We start from the raw sequence: 20,437 nt of genomic DNA on the forward strand, positions 1-20,437 counted from the left end.
CCGTGGAAACTATGTGAAATATTTCTTGCCAAGATGTGGTGCCTTCCCCGCGATGGTGTGCTTTTTTTAAACCCTGACGTCTCCAGTTTCATCACGGCAGACGGACGTCTCTGCTGGTAAAGGACAGTGATACACACTCCCTTTCTTCTCAAGTGCCAGAGTGGAAATGACTAGATTTGATCATGTACTCAGCCCTATGTTCTTCTTGACCTTAAAATATGGTCCTACCATTTATAGCGGCGTAAAATATGTGCACAAATTGTTCTAGGAATATTATTGGCTTGTTCTCATTTAAATCTCAAAAGGGCTCTTGATTAGTCCCATTTTATAGAGGAGTACACTGAAATCTCACTTCCTACAGCTAATAATATCCGCGATTCAAACCAAGATCTGTCTGATTTAAAACTTGTGCTTTTTACTCTAGTTATCAAAGATCCTATTACCTTTTTCTATTGTCTTCATCTCTATTTGATACAGACCTTAGAATCACCTCCTCCAACCTTCATTTTCCAGATGAGAAAACCGAGGCCCAGGTAAGGGGGAGACAAAGGGCGGGTTTTCCAGTCCCAAGCTTGAATTGTTGTATAGACAGGTCATATTGATATATAAGACGATGGTCAAATTTTTGGTCCAATTTTTTTTTTTTTAAGCTTTAAATTAAGACCTACACACACACACTGACTTTCGGAAATTATTATTACAAAAAATCTTTTCAAATATGTTGAAAAATATTTTGTTTCAAAAAAGATCATTTAAAGACAAAATAAGTGAACGCTATCAGAAGCAAACCCCGCATGACCTTTTGTTTTTAATAACATACCCTTCCTTTAGGTTGATATAGAAAAAGCCATGCATTCGATTCTCGGAACAAAGATTGAAATACAGTTTTTAAAAAAGGACTAGATAGATAGGTCATTTGGAGAGAAAAAGAACCAGATATGAAGTATACTAAACCAGATAAAATGCTCAGAACTCAGCACTGAATAATTTCTTAAAGTAAGACAAATTGAATTTTTTCTCATACAATAGTCTATAGACTTCGGAACTGTATCCTTTCCTCTAATCAATATTGATTGAGAATTGCTGTCTAAGAGCATAAAAAAGGGCATGAAAGTCAGTTAATTCTAATGGTGAGACAAATTTATTTAAAAAAAAATATGTTGATGTCAGTTTTTCATCATGTAGGTCATTTACCTCCTAAGATTAAAACAATTTGGGAGATGATTTAATACTCTACCTAGAAATCTGTCAGATGTGTACTCAGAGTTCAACAGCATCTGATAAGGTTAACGGAGACAAAATCTTTCTTGATTAAGAGGAAATTGGATCACAAGGAAAGAAGACTATTACAAATCAAGATTTAAATCTGAGTCTGAAATTTCTGGCATACTTTCCCGGAATGTAGATACACTGCAGACTGTTTGGTTCCCGTTAGATTCCTTTCACCCCACTTGGAATGCCCTTGGGAAGAAATGGGGTTCTTTAGAGATGCCCATGAGCTTAGCCCAGGATCAGGCTAATTTACAACTGTCCAGGGAGTTTTTCTGCTCCTCTGTGCACACTTGCTCCACGTTCAATTCTGATAGAAGGAGACAAAGTGGAGACAGTAAAATGTTATTGGAGTTTCAATATTAACAGGCTTTGCGGTCCACTGCCTGGGGCTTGGGGCTGTCAGCAGATGGTCTTGGCAAAAAACAGAGGCAGCTCCCAACAGAATCTGGTCATTCTTTCTGAGATCTCACTTCGGCAATTGCGGCCTGTGGCTCTTCATTCCTACATCTCCAGAAGAGAGTGTAAAATTTTTGTTTCCTTCTTATGTCTACTTTGGGCATTCCTTCCCTAGAGCAAGTTCTGTATGCTACCTAGTGTGCATTTTATAAGAAATGTTCTATCTTCTTTCTCAACCTAGATCTAAATTCTTAGGAGTTCAGTATTCTTCTATTGTAATAGAAAGTGCAAAAGAAATGGAGATAGAGTCTCAAAGATAAAGATATAGTAGAAAAAGCAGTTTACAATGTGAGCTTCCTATGAAAACATGAGATTAGAAACTGTAAGTGAAGGTTGGGAGGTGATTAATGAAGTAATTACCACCTAAGAAATGTGTCATCAGTGTGAAAGTGTTTTGAAACTATATTCGTTTTTACTTGATTCTTATGGGCAATCCTAGGGAGGGAAGGGAGTTGTATTTATATACTTCTTTGCATTATGCACTTAGGAGTCAGGTAGGACCAACTCTCATAATCATCTGTGTACTTTTACTCAAGACTTCAGAAACTTACATTTGCTGAAAGCTTTTATGAAACAATAATTTCATTGATCCTTTATACATAAACTACTAAGTCCTTTAATCATTCAGTTTCACAAAAATAGGAATAAAAAGACTTGAATACAGAACAAAAAAGAGCTTCTGATTTCAAGTGAATTTACTCAGTGTTCATGGAAGGTATATAATGGGCAAAGCATGATGGTAGACAATGTGGGTGAGGGTAGAAAGCTGAACAAGACAGAGCTTACTATCTAGGTTTCCCAATCTAGCCAGGAGAACACATATATACAACTGTTTTAAAAGTTTGGGGAGAGCTATATTAGAAATATAAATAAAGCTTAATGGAATGATCATTGAGCAAAGGGTGACCGCTTTTATTGGAAGAACTTCACGGAAATGGTGATCCTTTATCTGTTTTTTTTCAAAGATAAAGAGAACCTTACCAGGTGGAGAAAGGGTACTCTGATCTGAAGAAACAATGTGAACAAAATTACAGAGGCATGAAGATACACGGTACATGTAGAGACCTTCTAACAGTCCGGAGTAGAGATCACAAACTCAGATGCCTGCAGGGTCATACAGGTCACTCAAATGTGTGAGGTGAGTTGGGTTTGGGGGTACAACGTGGGGTGGTGAGACCTATGAGCAACTGGTGAAGTAATGTTTCAAGAGAAGTAGGAAATGTGGATTTTTACATGAACTTCTTTATGAACATGAACTTCATGAACATGAACTACCAATTCTTTAAATGGTAACTGTCAAGACACACACACACACATGCACACATTCACACACACTAGTATTGGGTGAACCAACGTGGTGTAGCATGGGGTGGGGTTGTTTATGGGCCCTCAGTTTATGAGTTTGAGAGAAGAATATACAGTGTCTATAGGGTAAGGACAATGGCTAGGGAACAGTAGGGCAGGCCTTTGAAGAAGTAAGTCAGAGCTACATTGTGAAGGAATTGGTGTTTTATCATATGGGACTCATTGCATCACTGAAGTATTTTAAGCCCCATGCAATCTCAAATTAGCATTACCAAGTGATGAAATCTAGAACCAGTGATAGGACAGGATAGGAAGACTTTTTTTTTTAAACATTTGTTTATTTTTGAGAGACAGAGAGATAGAACATGAGCAGGGGAGGGGCAGAGAGATAGATGATCAAATCTAGAACCAGTGAAGTGGGATCTGGATTGAAAAAGATAAGACAGGATAGGAAGAATTTTTTTTTTAAATAAAAAATGTTTATTTATTTTTGAGAGACAGAGCATGAGCATGAGCAGGGGAGGGGCAGACACAGAATCCAAAGCAGGGCTCAGGCTCTGAGCTGTCTGCACAGAGCCCGACCTAGGGCTCGAACTCACAAACTGCAAGATCATAACCTGAGCTGAAGTCGGACGCTTCACTGACTGAGGCACCCAGGCACCCCAAAGACAGGGAGACTCTTTACAGGAGTTAGTAAACTAATCTTGAAAAGAAACACACGAGGATCTGAAAGATTTGAGAGCCACTGAGGGGAACATTCCAAAGGACATAATAGGGACCAATTAATTGCTGTGGGTGATGGGTGTTAAGATGATCTAGAGATATCAATTTAAATGATGAGTGTGAGGACGTGATTTTAGCTGGGAAAGAACAGGAGAAGAGGAGGATTTGTGGTAAGAAGGAAAAACTCCATCTTGCAGTGAGGAAGCTCCGGGGCATGCCTGTGGAGATGTTGAGTAGTGAGGGACCAGGAATATGGACTCTGTGGTCAAGCAGAACCCAGTGAAAATCTGGATTCTGCTGGTTAGCAGGGTGACGTAGGCCATGTTATTTAGTTTCTCTATGATTCCGTTTCTTCATCTGTAAGATGAGTATTATCAGGGCATCTACCTCATAATGTCAGGGTGAGGATTGAGTTAACACACGTAAAGCACTTAACACCATGCCTGGCACATGTAAGTCCTTGATACGTGGTTATTGTTATTCATACCTTGATGTTGAGTCAAGGGGTTAGAAAACTAAAGCTCCTTAAATAATTCTGTTCGATGAAGGACAGGATTAATACCACATCCATGGCAGGGGTCAGTCTTCAGATGGGAGGGTCAAGCGGGGTCACTTGTAGGGACTGGAGGCTGTAAGGGAAAGCTTATTTATAGTGTTTTATTTTAAGGTAATTTATAGTGAGGCTTTTAAGGCAGTGTCTAAAAGGTTTCCCTCAGCATGATGAGGGTCAGATGAGGTCTCAGTTATTTGGTAGTGATAACGCCATTGAGTTCAACTCTTCCCTGGAACCTCCTGGAATATAGAGCTCAGTGGTTTACAATCAGTGAGAACCACACTAGAATCTCAAATCACATTGGGATCACCTGTGGGGCTTTAAAAACTACAGATGGTAAAGTGCTGTATCTAGAGACAGGTCTTGGGTGGAGTCCTGGCACCACCTTAATCTAACATACCATCAGGGATGAGAACCAAGGTTCCAGATTTCAGAGTACTGTGGGTCCAGCAGACACTCACCATATTGACTTTAAGGGCACAGCGACCAGTAGCCTAGGTCTGGGTTCAAATAGATTGGTTTTGCATTCTGGATCTTCTTTCGGAATCTCCGTATCCTTGCAGAGTTCATTAACTTCTCTGAGACTCAATTGCCTTGTCTGAAAATGGCAATAATTATTACTTCCCCTGTGTTGCTATTGTGTTTATACAAGATGAAGTCTCTGAAGCAGCCTAATGCCTAGTACACTGTATAAGAGAACCACATGGAAGTTTCATATACTGTCATTTATACTGTTACTGAGGATAATGATGCCATCTTCTAAATAAATAACTTAGATTCATAGACTACATATCAAACCTCAGTATGAATAATGCAGTATAAATCTTTACATTGTAAACAATAACAATTTTACATATATTTTCGGAGACTAAAGAAAATTTCAGACAACAAATGTCACAAGACCTATTATCAAACTGTAGTCACATGAATTCAGAAAGCAAATATGTAAGTGCTTATTATAATAAATCTGAACAGTGTTTGTTATTTATTCTACCTTAAAAAATACAATCTCTTGACCCCATATCCACTCCATTTCTCCACTCCCCCTAAGTAAAACTCCTTGGAAGAATTGTGTATGTTGCCTATCTCTAATTCTGTTTCCTGTTTTCTCTTGAACCCAATCCACACAGGTCTTACCTTCACAATTTATTAAAACTATCCTTGTGTCACCAACGACTTCCATAGTGTTCAATCTAATAATCAATTATTGGTTCCAAAATACTTGTTCTATCTGCTACATTGGACATGCTAGAATAGTCAGTCAATCCTCATTCATATGTTTTCTTCACTTTACTTCTGGAAACAACTCTCTAGGTTTTCCTTCTACATCACCACTGCTGCCTCTCAATCTCTTTTGCTGGTACTTGCTCTTCTCCCCAGCTTCTTAACACTGGACTGTGCAAGGCTCAGCCTGGGTCCTTTTCCCTGCTCAATCTATACTCACTTCCTTGGTGATCTCAAGGTTTCGAATGCCACCTCTATGATGACAATTCTCAAATACAGACCTCCAGCCTGACCTGTCCCTTGTACTCCAGGCTTGCACACTCAGCAACATGGTAGTCATCTCCACAGGATATGTGCCTAATGATTAGCTCAATCCTAATGTGTACAAATTGAATTTCAATATTTCCAACTAGAGCTTGGCACAGTATCCTCTTTTCAGCTCAAAATCAACTTTCTTCTACCAGTTGCTCAGGCCAGAAAACCTGAAGTAATCTTTGACTCCTTTTCTTTGCTCATATCCCACATCCGGCCCACTAGTACATCCTGTTGGATATACCTTGCAAAGTATCCAGAATTTGACCACTTCTCATCATCTTTACCACCCTTTACCTTCCCACCCTGGCCCACCTAGACCATTCACAGCTCAAGCCACCATCACCTCCTGTGTGATTATTTCATTGTCTTCTTAATTTGTCTCCCTGCTTCCACCCTTGTCCGGTCTACTCTCAACATTAGCCAGATCCTTTAAAAACATAAGATCATATCACTTTGTTCAAAATCCTTCTATGATTTTTTTCCTCTGAATAAAAGTCAAAATCCTCACAATGGTCTATACAGTCTTATAACTCTCCCCTTGTTAGCTCCCTGCCTGCTTCTCCTATGACTTATCTGCATTGTTAATCCCTGCTTCTGTCATACTGATTTCCAAGCTTGCACGTGCTGTGGGATTTCAGCACTATTTCCCAGACCTTCTTATTTCTCACCAAGCTCGGTGCCACTGTCTCTGCATAATCCAGAGACACAATAATGTCTTTCTCTAAACAAAAGAGGTTCTCCTCTTAAGAGCAATGCTGTCTTTCCTGGAACAGAGGGAGTAGTACCTTCTTTTATTTCATCCTTCTGCAACGGAGACTGAGGAAGGAGGTAAGTAAGGTTTAAGGCTAGTAAAGAAAATAGGCAGACCAGATTGTGGAGGCACTTTAAAGCCCTGATAAGAAATGTAGGTTTTATCCTAATATTGTAAAATTTGATCTTCAGAATGGCAAGATTAAAATTGTTCATAAATTCACTTTGTTGGTGGTATGAAGGATAGATTCAAGCATGGTGTATGGGCAAGAGTAGAGACTCGGGTATTTTCTTCCTTTATCCAGAGGAAGTTCCCCACCACAAAAGCAGGATCTTCTGGGGGAGTGGGGTGGGAATGTCTCTGAAAGTTCTGTGTCCTCTTTCCTATACTACTTAGGCCCTTCTAATACAGAAATTTCAGTCAACATGTCTCACTAATTCCAAATTAGGCAGACCAGGATTGTTTTGACCATTAGAAGTGGGAGTGTGGAGAGGTGCCCCCACCCACCCAATCTGGTTACTATGTGATTGTGCCAAATTCCAGCCAATGGACAACTGCTTCCACTTTCTCTTCTGCCAACTGTCTCCCCTCCCCCTTACCTGGGTCCCTGATCCACAAATCTGAACTGGGGATTTCTGGCTCAAGGCCAGGTACAAGGGAGCTGAGTGGAGGCCATATGAGAGCAATAGTGTAGGTAAGAGATGATTGAAACCTACTCCAAGATGGCAGCAGTAAAGTTGGGCAGGAGGTAAGTACTATAGGTGAAATTGGGAGGTAGAATTAATGCAATGAGAATTGATACAATTGGTCACAATGAGAAGTTAGGTGTGAAAGAAATGAAGGCATTTAGATAAACATGAGCATTCTGGCTTGGGTTTCTACATACATGCTTTCATTCACTAAGAATGGAAATACAGAGATAATAAGCTTGGGGATTGGACAAATAGTAGATTAAATTTTGGATACGTTGGAGATCCTGCAGGACACCCAAAGTTATCCAGAAGGTAGGGAACGGAGCTCATGAGAAAGATCTGGACTCATATAGATTAGGGCATCACTTTGGGTCATGGAGACTAAGTTGTACCAAGTCACAGAGCTAACAAGAGCTATAACAGGATCAAATCCAGGCCCTCTGACTTAAGAGTCAGAGCTGTTAATAACTGTGCTGTAATACAAATTATGTTCCTACTTCTTGCTTTCCACCCCCACCTTAAAGGACAGGACTTCACAATCTTGTGACACCATCCTCTAAACAAGCTTCTTAAGGAGGTCTAAATATAGTTTCTTAGCTCTTTCTATTTGACCCTGGAAAACTTTCCCTTCCTTAATAGCCATGTGTCTTTATGTGACCTGATAGAGGTGTTAGCTAACTCTATGATGGTAATAATTTTGCAGTATATAAGTGTGTCAAACCAGTAGCTTGTACACCTTTAACTTTCACTATGTCAATTATATTTCAATGAAGAGGGAAAAATGTGTATTTAAAAAGTAGTCTTAATTTATGATCTTTTGTTCACATCTCAATTACTTTAACTCACAATTCTGGTTTCTGGCCACAAACTCAATTTATTCAGGGTCACAGAGGAATTCCTCATTACCAAATCCAAGGGAAAGTTTTGGTTTTCACTTATTTAAACTTTCTATATCATTGATAATCTTGTATATGTCCTCTTCTGTGTGCTGTGTGTGTGTGTGTGTGTGTGTGTCTGTAAATATGTGTATGTGTTGACGGAAAGAGAGAGAGAGTCTTGGCAAAAAGTGAAGGTTTAGGAAACCAAAGGAAATAGGTAATCATAATACCACACTCATTCAGCTCGTCCGTAGACATGCATTTTTCATACAAAATACTTCCAATCCTGAAACTTTGTGCTAGAAAGTTTCAAGGAAGAGCTATTATTTTGAAGGGAAAAAATGCTGAGAAAACCTCTTGAACATGACTTCATATACCAGATCCCCGCCACTTCTCCTGTAAGTCATCTAAAACCAACAGGTAAATTTAAATAAATAAATAAATAAATAAATAAATAAAACAAAATAAAATTAAAAAAAAAATAACCCTCAAACTCTATCTTCAGTTAAATAGGACACAGATCATCTGCAGACTCTGACATTTGTGTAAGGACTGCTAAACTAGCTGAGACTGGTTAAAATCCAACTAGCAGGAAGTCAACAGGATGCTTCTTAGAAGGTAGGTTGAAGAATGGTCTTGCAAAAACATATTTTCTGAAAGGAAGGGGTTCACCCTCTAGTAAAAATGCTGCATGATTTGCTAGCTATAATGAGTGGGAAAATCTGGTGTCAGAAATGGGAAAGAAAAAAAAATCCTCCTGAACTTCAACTTTGAAAAGCAATGGATTTAAAGAGGCAGAGGTGGGGCGCCTGGGTGGCTCAGTTGGTTGAGCGGCCGACTTCAGCTTGGGTCATGATCTCACGGTCTGTGAGTTCCGGCCCGCGGTGGGCTCTGTGCTGACAGCTCAGAGCCTGGAGCCTGTTTCGGATTCTGTGTCTCCCTCTTGCTGACCCTCCCCTGTTCATGCTCTGTCTCTCTCTGTCTCAAAAATAAATAAAAAAAAAACGTTAAAAAAATAAAAATAAATAAAGAGGCAGAGGTAGTAAGGCTGCACAGAGAATTACATGGGCGTACTGTGTTCGCAGGACAGTTGATCTCTACGGTAGCAACAGAAGGTTCTTAGGGTTTGAAAGCTGGAAAGCTACTCTAGTCTCTCCTGCCTCCTCATAGGAGCTTTTTTAAATGCTTCGTTCAGAATACTTCAACTCATTGAATGATGTAAAAAAAAGTTTTAAATGGGCATGATATCAGTCTAAACACACTTTAAGAAAAACATGTGGAAAAGGACAGTAAACCTACCAACAAAGAAGATTCACTAGAAAAAAAATGTTGCCACAAAACAGGTGGAAAATGTGAATATTTAGCCATAACTTTAAAGACAAAGAAATCTCTATGAAGAAGAAGGGAGAGTACGAAGAAGATACAAAAAAATTCATGGAGAGGTGGAAAGACACTTATCAAAGACAAAAAAGTTTTGAAAAAGATACTAGAGGTAACACTGTATATTAACTAACTTGGATTTAAATTAAAAATATACATTAAAAATAAAAAAGGAAGAAATTAAAAAGAAACAAATTCAGAAATGTGTTACCTTAAAAAAGATACTAGAGATAGAAAAATGGAAGTGGAAAACATAAATCTATCATTATTTACAAAGAATATGAATGTGTACTAGGAAAATACAAGAATCAAAATGTTTTAAGATGAATACGAATTCAGTTGGATGGTGGAGTAGATAATTACTATGCAGAAATGAATATCATTCATATATTTAACAAAATCATCTAAAGATATAATGAAATTAACCATTTATAATAACAATAGGGACGCCTGTGAGCTCAGTCAGTTGAGTGCCCAATATGGTCATGATCTCATGGTTTGTGAGTTCAAGCCCTGTGTTGGGTTCTGTGCTGACAGCTCACAGCCTGGAGCCTGCTTTAGATTCTGTGTCTCCCTCTCTCTGCCCCTCCCCAACTTGCACTCTGTCTCTCTCTCTCTCAAAAAATAAACATTAAAATATTTATGAATAAACTTACTAATAAATATGCAAAAACTGTATACCTCAAAGTACTCCTGAAAGACGCAAAATACAACCAAATAAGAAAAAGATAAAACCATAACTGGATATGTCATTTGCGCAAACATAAAAAATAATGAAAACATAAAGAATAATGAAATCTTGCCATTTACAAGGACAAAGATGCAGCTAGAGACTATTATGCTAAGCAAAGCAAGATGAAGACAAACACTATACAATTTCACTCATATGAGGAATGTGAGAAACAAAACAAAGAAGCAAAGGGAAAAAAAAGAGAGAGGCAAACCAAGAAACAGACTCTTAACCATAGAGAATAAACTGATGGTTATTGGAGGAGTGGGGGTGGGGGGGTGGGTAATAGGTGACGGGGCAGGAGGGTCCTTGCTCTGCTGAACACTGGGCGATGTATGGAAGTGTTGAATCACTATATTGTACACCTGAAACTCATATTACACTGTATGTTACCTAACTGGAATTTAAGTAAAACTTTAAAAATAAAATAAAATACAGAAAAACACACACAATCTTAGGTAGGAGGACTTTACATAATTTCTATGATAAAGTCAGCTCAATTCCAAAAACTTCATTTTTTTCTCTCCTTAGAATAAGATGAGCTAGTTCTATAGATCATATGAAAATTAAACAATCAAGAATGAACAGGAAAACACTAAAAAAAGGGAGACTTCAATTATTAAACCATATTATATTGATATATGAATTGAGAAATAGAACCACCAGAGCAGGAAAGAAAATAAACCCACTACATGTAAGAAGTTAATACATGATAGGGGCATTCGATCAGTAGGGGAGATGATCAGAAAATGGTGATGGACAAGTATGGGGCCAGCCAGGGAAAAAATTGGATTCATCTTTCACACTGTGCACCTGAACATATTCTAAATAGATCAAAGATTTAAATGTAAAAAAATGAAACGATACCAGAAGAAAATGAGACTATTCTTTTATAAATCTGTGGTGAGGATCGTCTTTTTAAATGTCACTCAAAATCCAGAGGCCATATTAATAAAGTTAATACATAAAAAAATTATACAAGGAAAAATATATATGCAGAAAGGGGAAACAACTATAGATAAAGCCAAAAGAAAATATACAGGAAGAGATATTTGCAACTCTTAAAACAGAATAATCTCCTTAGTATATAAAAAGCACACAGAAATCAATGAGAAACAGGACATCTTCCCAGTAGGAAATTGGGCAAAAATATGAACAAAGAGTTCATTGGAAAAGAAAAGCAAATGGTTCCTAATAAGACATGAATGAAAATTTAAAATTACATGGCAGTATCACTTTTTTGCCCATTGCAATGGCCAGAATACTTACAAGTAAACAAACATTTTATATCACACTCTATTGGCCACGTGTGGAAAACAAGCACTCTCGTTCACTGCTGTCGGGGAGTAAATTTCAGAAAAACCCCCATGGAGGGCAGTTGGCAATATTTGTTAGAATCACTCATTCATATAGCTTTGACCCAGAAATTCCTCTTCTGGGAAATTATCCAAGAGAGTAAATGATACATGTACAAAGTTATGCATTACTGCATTTTTCAGAAGAGTGAAGGATCAAAAACAACCTAAACGTCCATCATAAGGAAACAAATACATTATTGTATCCACACAAATAGGGATATTCTAGTCTGTAGTACAAAAATGAGTAAATAGGGAAACTTTCCGGTCAAGAAAATTGTCTGATAAAAAGCTCCAAGATACATTTAAAAAAGCAAGATACAGTATAATACACTGTCTTTGGTTTTCAAAAAAAAAGAGAGAGAGAAAATAAGAATATGTGTTTACATTTGCTGCCATAGCCACAAAGAAACTCTAGAAGCTTTCAGAAAATGTAATAACGTATGTGGCAGGGGAAAGTGCCTTACTTTGTCTTTGCTTAAGTCTGGCCTTCCCAGGGAGGTGTGCCTCAACTTCTCAGTGCAGTAGGACGTGAAGGCCATGAAGACTGTCGTTTTTCCTGCTTTATTTACTGATGTGCCCCAAGCACCGAGAACACTGCACGTATCAGGCACTCAACAAGCATTTGGTCGGTGAGTCAATGGGTGATGGGGGAGGGGGATGTCGCTGCATACCCTTGTGTTTTTTAATAATGAATTTACTTAAAAATTAAAAATAAATCAACAAAAGAATGAATAGTAGGAGGGCCTCAAATTTGTTCCTATTTTCTCCATTTCAGAATTTATAGGAATCGGTCTCCATGTCTGTGACTACGTTTTGCCATGACAAGGGCTGAAAATATTTCGTAGCACTGAATTTCCCCAGGGTCACATCTATATCCCCCAAATGAGGACAGGACTCCTGATTCTTCTCAGTTCTGCAGAAGAGCCACACGCACCATTACAGTCTGGTCTGGTCCTTTTACAGGGGACTGGCTGGCCACAGTCCCCCTGCCCACTCTCAGATTGTTCCCGGCTCACAACCTCCACAGCATCACCTGCCAGACTTCCAGCTATTTCCGTGGCTCAATTCAATAAACATTCATTCAGCTGCACATAAATATCATGAATGCTAGAGGTACAGAGACAAATGAGATTGTGTCTGTGCCCTCTTAGGGTTTCTAATCCAGTCAAAGATTCAGGCACACAGGAAAATTACAGGGGACTCCATACCTTGTTAACCTAAGGGTTTTGTCGTTGTTGTTGTTTTGTTTTGTTTTAGTAATGTTATGCAAGGACTGCTGTAACAAATTTCCACCGACGTGGCAGGGGATGATCCTTTCTCGTCTCTATCAGCTTCTGGTGGCTGTGACAGTACCACTCTAGTCTCTGCCTCTGTGTTTATGTGGCCATCTCCTTTGTGTCTGTGTCTTTTCCTCTTCTGTCTGTGTCAAATCTTCCTTTGCTTTTGTCTTATGTAAGGATTGTCATTGGGTTTAGTTGGGGCCCTCGCAGATGATGCAGGAGGATCTTGAGATCCTCAAATTGATTACATCTACAACACCCTTTTGAAAATGATGTCATAGGGGTGCCTGGGTGGCTCGGTCAATTAAGCGTCCAACTCTTGATTTCAGCTCAGGTCATGATCTCACAGTTTGTGAGTCTGAACCCTGCATCGGGCTCTGCACTGGCAGTGCTGGAACCTGCTTAGGATTCTCTCTCCCTGCTCTCTCTCTCTGCTCCCCCTCCCCCCGCTCGAGCTCTTTCTCTCTCTCTCAAAATAAATAAACGTTAAAAAATAAATCAAAATAAAAATGATGTCATCTTCACAAATTCCAGGGGCTAGGATGTGGACATATCTTTTGGGCAGCCACCATTGAACCACTCCAGTCTTCTCTCATGGTGTTCTCATACTTTCCTTTAGCATCCTATTGTGCTTTTCTCTTCTCTGTTTGTATTAGTAGCCTGACTTTGGATCAAGTTCGGTCCAGCCACCAGCTAGCTGTGTGACCTTGGGTGTGTTACTTAACTTCTCTGTGCCTGAGTTCCCTATCCAAGGGGGAAGTGTAAATATGCATTTGACAAGATCATTGTGAAGATTAAATGGGACACGGATGTAGAGCTATGATCACGGCTCAAAAACGTGGGAAGAGATGACCGCATTGTGGTTAGCATCTGTGGTAGGATTTCAGCTTTGCAATGTGCAGTTTTACAAGGAAGCGTTTATCTTGGTCCTTCTGCCTTCCTTTTCCCAGTGCCAAGGTAAGTGTTGGAGGTCTGCTCCAATCTTGGAGCCCTGGCTATGCTTTGGAAGCCTTGCAGCTAACTGGCAGACAATTGGTAATTCACTATTTTAAGTTTTAGGATACTGGCAGGAGGTCTGAGTTATGTTAATTTCAGAGCCTTCTGACAGGCTTATCTTCATTTTTTTTTTTTTTTTAAGTAGAGTTTGGCACTTAAAGAGTCAAAAGAAGCTGTGTGGGGAGGTATCTTGTTTAACATCTTTCTGTCATTTAACACCACTTGTATCCCACAGAGAGAAAGGAGAGGGTGCCTGAGAGCTAAATTTAAGTTGTAAAGATCTCAGCAGCATTTTTAAAAGAAGGTAGATACGAGTTTCCTGTCTGGGAGAGATTACTAAAAGAGAAGGTTTCATTCAAGTTTTCTTTACTCTCTTCAAGAGAAAGATTCCCCCCTACAAGGTCCAGGGAGAGTTATTTGTAGTTAAGGAGATGTTTTAAATCCTGTCTTCTTTAAAGTAAATTCTTTTCAAAAGCAAGGAATATTTAAAACCTGTCCTTCCTTTCCTTTCCTTAGAAGGAAAAGGCTTCTCCGGTAAAACACTTCAGTCAGATGAAAATGTCTATGGAGGTCCAATTTATGAAACAAATGAATCCTCTCCTATTTAGAGAGAGTGGGTGATCGTCAAGAATCCATAGTAATACTCATCCAACACTCCTCAGGGGCAAAACATGGAACCCCCCAGAGCAGGCCAATTCGCTCCCCAGGGCTGTCACCCTCAGCCAGGGCACCTGCCTGAAGAAGGGGCTGGAGGACATTTGGACCAGCTAGAGAGTTCCTGAAGCTTTGACTTGAAGGTCAGGCTGCCCGTGTAAAGTTTTGTTCTGTAAACCACACAAATACAAAAAAGAGGCAATGAGATGTCAACTACATTGGATAGCTTAGGGTTCCCAGGATGAATATGGAACAGAAATAAAACTAGAACCATTGTGGATAACAACCTTAGTGCAGTCCTGGGAGTGTAAGTAGAGTGAATGGTTAAGAGCAGGGGGCCAGGAACCCAAACTGCTGGTTCCTACCCCAGCTTTATGGGGCCCTTGTGGTCCCTATGATGAGAGAGTGGGGGGCAAGCTGAGGACAAAATACAGGCTGGCAAGGTGGAACATGTGTGATAGTCCTCGGACACTCCTGGCTACCCAGGAACAAAGGGAAGGGGTTTAGTGCTTGCTATGGTAATGTGGGAAACTAAGGCAAATGAAAAATTAAATTCCCTTACTGTCTACAGTCCATTGACAAGTCCTTGAAACCAGCAGAGTGACCTCCCTCTGGGAGCTCAGCTGGCTCGATTAGGACACTTTCCAAGGGGCAAAAGAGAACCTGGGCTCAACATTATCCCAGCCTCGAGGATCCTGGAAGTCTACTTCCTTCATCTCAACTGCCCCAAGATATATGCTGGCAATTATGCTCCAAGCTTATGCGCCCCCGCCCCCCCCCCCCCCCCACATCCCGATATACATCTGAAGGGTCTCATGACTGAGGTTTTATTGAAGGATAATAAGTGGCTTTTCCCTGGCAACAGCTTGCCCCTCAAGGTCCTGGAAACCTTGCTTCCAAAATACCTTAGCAACTTACTCTATCGCTGACCCCCTCCCAGCCTGAGAGTATACACGTTACCCGTCATGGCCTCAGAGCAGCTCTTCCTGCACATGGGTCCTGTCCCTGCGCTTTACTAAAACCACATTTTTGCACCAAAGACGTTTTCAAAAATTCTTTCTTGGCCTTCGGTTCCAGACCACCCCACGATCACCCCAAAACTTCATCACCTAGACCAGCCAGGAGCACAAGCGTCACCTAGGAGCTTGGAAGTGCAGACCCTCATCCCACCCCAGCCCTACTCAGTCAGAATCTGCGTTTAACAAGATTGCCAGATGATTTATATGTGCATTAAAGTTTGAGAAGCACCGCTCTAGTGTGTCAGACAGACCCTGGGGTGACCCCGATGTTTCCCACCTCCTACTCACACCTTTGTGTGACCCCTTCCCCCTTGAGTATGAGTGGGACGTGTGGCTGACCTCCAGCCGGTAGAATATGGCACAGGTGAAGGGATTTTGCAGCAAGAACTAACGTCTCGCATTGGTTGATTTTGAGTTAAAAGTGCACAGCTGTTGGGTGAATAGCCCTTAAAGGAGAGATGGAACCTTCCCTGAGGTGAGAGGCTCTCCGTGTAGGGTTGATGATATAAGTAACTATTTAGGAAAGTCACACAACAAGGAATCTCAGGTGGCCTCTAGGGCCTAAGGTTGGCCTCCAGCCAATAGCCAGCCAAAGGGAGGGTCTCTGTCATGCAGCTGCAAGGAGATGGTTTCTGTCAACCACCTGAATGAGCTTGGAAACAGCTGAGCCTCGGGATGGGAAAGCAGGCCAGCGGACACCTTCACCACGGCCCCACAAGGAAGCTCCGAGCAAAGCACAGTAAGACATGCCTAGACTCTTGGGGCGCCTGGGTGGCTCAGTCGGTTGAGTGACTGACTCAGGCTCAGGTCATGATCTCGCAGTTTGTGAGTTTGAGCCCCGTGTCCGGCTCTGTGCTGACAGCTCAGAGCCTGGAGCCTGCTTCGGATTCTGTGTCTGCCCCTCCCCTGCTCCTGCTCTGTCTCTGTCTCATAAAATAAAATGAAATGTTAAAAAAATTAAAAAAAAAAAAAAAAGACATGCCTGGGCTCTTGACTGACAGAAACTGGGACTTAATGAATGTGTATTATCTGAAGTTGTTAAGTTTGTGGTGATTTGTTACACATCCATAGAAAACCAGTATATCCAGGGCAATTTATGTATCCATTCTCTTGTTTACCTAAATATAAAGAGGGGATAAAGATCGTACTAACCAGGGAGTTATTGGGCAGATAAATGAGTAATATGTGTAAAGTACTTAAAACTGTGCCTGTTCAACCACGGTAAGTGCTAAAACAAAATTGTATTATTATAGCATATACCCGATACAGAGAATTACGTGATTATAAAAGCCTTTTGCAAACTGCTCTTTAACTGGAGCTGAAGCAGGATATACAAAATTATGTTGCAACTTGTGTATATAAGGGCTTTCAGGACATCCCAAGTGTGTCTTTTGAATCTGCTTCAGTGAAAATGCAGCTAACATGCCTCTGGCGTCTCCGTCGCTTGTTGCTTCTTGTGTTACATTTATCCAACTGAGAGACTCTATCCAGGCATCTCCTGGTTACAGCTCCAAGTGGAAAAATGTGTACTTTATCTTCATTTTACAGACAGGTGAGCGGAGCCGTGGAAGAAATGATTTGTCCACATCGTGGAGGAAATACGCGATGTAAGTAGAATTGAAATCTGGCATCTTGATTCAAGCCCAGATTCTCAAAACACCATAGGCTGTTTGCTATGTGGCCCAAGACAGGTGCAGGTAGAGGATGGGCTGTATTAAGAATATTTATTTTTTCTTTTTTTATGTTTATTTTATTTTTGAGAGAGAGAGGCTGCATGAGAGTGGGGTAGGGACAGAGGGACAGAGAGAGAGAGAGAGAGAGAGTGAGAGGGAGGCTGCATGAGAGTGGGGTAGGGGCAGACAGAGAGAAGGGGGACAGAGGATCTGAAGTGGACTCTGTGCTGACAGTGGAGACCCTGACACGGGACTGAAGCTCACCAACTGTGAGATCCTGATTTGAGCCAAAGTCAGATGCTTAATCGACTGAACCACCCAGTTGTCCATAAAAAAAACATTTCTTCATGTAGATTTCAACACTGCTTCTTCCTCCTGTGTCCACCCCTCCTCACCTGCCGATCAATAAACCGTCCATTCTTTTCCTCTTTGGCAGAAACTCTGTTTTGGGACTTGCAAAATGTTAACTTTCGATTCCACGCCATCCCCCACGGATGTAAACAAGGCAGAAGCAATAACAGGTCTCTGAGAGGCAGGCAGCATGGTCATGATGGTCAAGTTAGAAAGGGAGATGACTTCTACCCTTCACTTCATTTTTTTTAGCCCCTACGTAAAACATGTGCAGTGCCATTCCCAGCGCTTACTTGCTGAGTATCCCTGTCACTCTTTGTCAATGCCTCTGTTACCTTCTTGAAAGGATTCTGTATACTGTATTGAAAGTGCTGTTTAGATATTTTCAGTTATAATGCCCTTTCAGGGGACTTGCGGCTAGCGTCTACCTGTCCTCCTGCTCTTTGAAAGCGCAGCGTGCGTTCAGGAGGGCTTTATGCTGCCCTCTGTGGGAGTCACCCACACTTGGGTTTTGGCAACTTCCCCAGATGAGATTACCCTATAACTGAACTTCCATCAGACATCCTCCTCTATATGCGACAAAATCCCCACAACTTCTTCTTCCCTCAGAAGCCTTTCTAAGCCACCGAGTGATGAGACAGAGGAACAGGTTTATCTCCTTCAGTACCTGTTTTACTTTTCATTCCTTAAGCAGCTGAAGGTTTCCGTTTTGGTGCTAATGCAAATGCGTTATTCTCACTTCAGCCTGCTGACGAGGCAGCCTCGCTGTGAAAATTGTACCACGTCCTCAGACATTCATGATAATAGGATAGAGTCTATATCTTTCTTGTCCATTAGTCAACTTAATATGACAGTCTTCATGTTTGCAAGTCATGTCTCAGTTAATATACAGGTATCTGCCTATATATAAATATTTATTAATGTTCTTGTATTGGAAGTCCCTGGATTTCTAATATACTCTAGCCCTAAACTGCCAACATCATGAAAGATTTTTTTTTTATTTTAGTAGACACACACACACACACACACACACACACACACACACACGTAGAGTGTATTTTTGACCCATTCAAAAATATTTGACTTAGGGACAGTAAAAAAGAGTGAGCATAAACTTTCCTTTAGAACGTTATCTAAATAATACCAACACACTACACTAATAATAATGAGGAAGAGAGGGATGATAGTTATAACTTTCAAATCTGATCCAGCCAGCTAAGTTAGTATGTGCGTTTTTAATGACTGTGTGAGAGAAGTTACATGACAAAAATTCTTTAAGGATCTTTCAAAGACAATACTGTAGAGTAGAAAAGACATCTTTAGATGACAGATTTTCCTTCAGAAAGCCTTCACAATCTCTATGTTTTCGTGATGTCTTGACTGAAGGTGGGAAAAATTATTTCACACAAGGAAAACTTAAGACAATGAGATTAACTACATAATTGCATAAGAAACACAGCAAAGGTACAAAATCAAGGTCATACCATATTTGATTTCTATTGTGTCTTGTCCTAGACCTTTTGGAGAAAGGTCCATCCTGTAAACAGGAATAACAAGATGCAGGTGTTCACAGATGCCGCTAGCACAGCCACTGGAATGTTTAGATCCTCATGCAAAAGGCACTTGTGCCCAACTCCCCACCTCCGCCCCAGCAACCTCTAGACGCCCCGAGTCAGGAAACTATAGGGTTAACACTTGGCACAGAGTAGGACCTTCAACACCCAGCTTTAATTCAAGACTCAGAAAGTCGTCCCAGGGATTCAATATTTTGAGCATCACCCACACATAAGGCTGTTTAACACATGACTATGATGCTTCTGGAAGTTCCAGTGATTCAAGGGGCCAGTAGCTGTCTTAAAAAGGATCGTGATATGTCTTCTTTCTGTTGCATTGTTTCATTCCATCTTCCTCTCAAACTCTAAAAATGTAAACTAATCTGCCTCGGCTCTGTAAAGCTCCAACCTGGAAAGCCTCTTTATGGGATCTGATATTTGGAAATCCAAGAACCTTGATGGAGCTTCTGAACTACTCTTGCCGAGGAAGGAAAGGGAGATAGAAAAACAGTGATGCCTCTACCTCTGTCTTAAAGCATTAATCTGGGGAAAGCAGAACTACTATCCCAGTGGCTGCTGGGAGGATGACAGGGTTTGGCTACCTAGCTGCAAATCTTGCTAGTTATAAGCCGGCCTCAAACACACAGGAATAAAGAGTTTTTGGTCTTCACTGGAAGACAAACAAACAAAGACACTGTCTGAAGTGAGTTAGGGAGACCTCTATGACTTGTTTTTCTTTAAGTGAGGGAGGATGAGTAACTGAAGTTTGAAATATCGAGAAATGAACCACCCTTGTCTTTCTGCCACAGTGATGATATGACCAGGTTAAACAATTCAGGTAGTAAAGAGCCACCTTACATTGCCAGTATTATCTAAATGTCTCCAATGTGAAGACTAATTCTTAGAGGAGACAGAAGACTAAACACTCAAGGTTATCTGCCTCCAAGGCTGCTTAGAAATGCCATGTTAAGACAGGTTAACCTCAATCTTTATGCCGTGTGGGCTCAAATTGATTCTTCTCCCTTTATGACGTTAACTCATTTGCATTCATAATCCCCATTTTCCAAGTAAAACTTTCTTCTAACTAGTCATGGCCAGGCCACATCAACAGGATGCATATGTTGCTGACTAATGACTATTTTGCTTTTTTTCCAGGGCCATGTATACTCCAATTTAGCATGAAATGTACACCCCCATAATTTTCCCTCCTTACTCAATGGCTTTTCAGGTCCCATTACTGAATGTTATTGGTGAAATTTTGTGGGTTGTTGTTG

General features: G+C 40.5%; 2 long non-coding RNA genes across 3 annotated transcripts in view; one reads left to right on the forward strand and one right to left on the reverse strand.

Moving 5' to 3' along the window:
* The first annotated feature begins 65 nt into the window (after positions 1-65).
* LOC123383097 overlaps positions 66-20,437 on the forward strand; it is a 24,959-nt gene continuing 4,587 nt past the window's right edge. Inside the window, exons 1-3 of one of the 2 annotated variants that reach the window (XR_006592461.1) lie at positions 66-533; positions 2,694-2,866; positions 17,135-17,193. This is a non-coding gene — a long non-coding RNA (uncharacterized LOC123383097). Of the gene's footprint in view, positions 534-2,693; positions 2,867-10,581; positions 12,267-17,134; positions 17,194-20,437 lie in introns of those variants that run through there. The other variant, XR_006592460.1, reaches the window with a different exon arrangement.
* The window catches only part of LOC123383096, a 25,909-nt gene continuing 9,111 nt past the window's right edge, over positions 3,640-20,437 (reverse strand). The window contains exons 3-4 of the long non-coding RNA XR_006592459.1: positions 4,771-4,907; positions 3,640-4,385 (exon numbers count right to left, since the gene is read on the reverse strand). This is a non-coding gene — a long non-coding RNA (uncharacterized LOC123383096). The remainder of the gene's footprint in view (positions 4,386-4,770; positions 4,908-20,437) is intronic.

The sequence above is a fragment of the Felis catus genome, chromosome F2 (genome assembly GCF_018350175.1).
Source record: "Felis catus isolate Fca126 chromosome F2, F.catus_Fca126_mat1.0, whole genome shotgun sequence".
Taxonomy (NCBI): Eukaryota; Metazoa; Chordata; class Mammalia; order Carnivora; family Felidae; genus Felis; species Felis catus.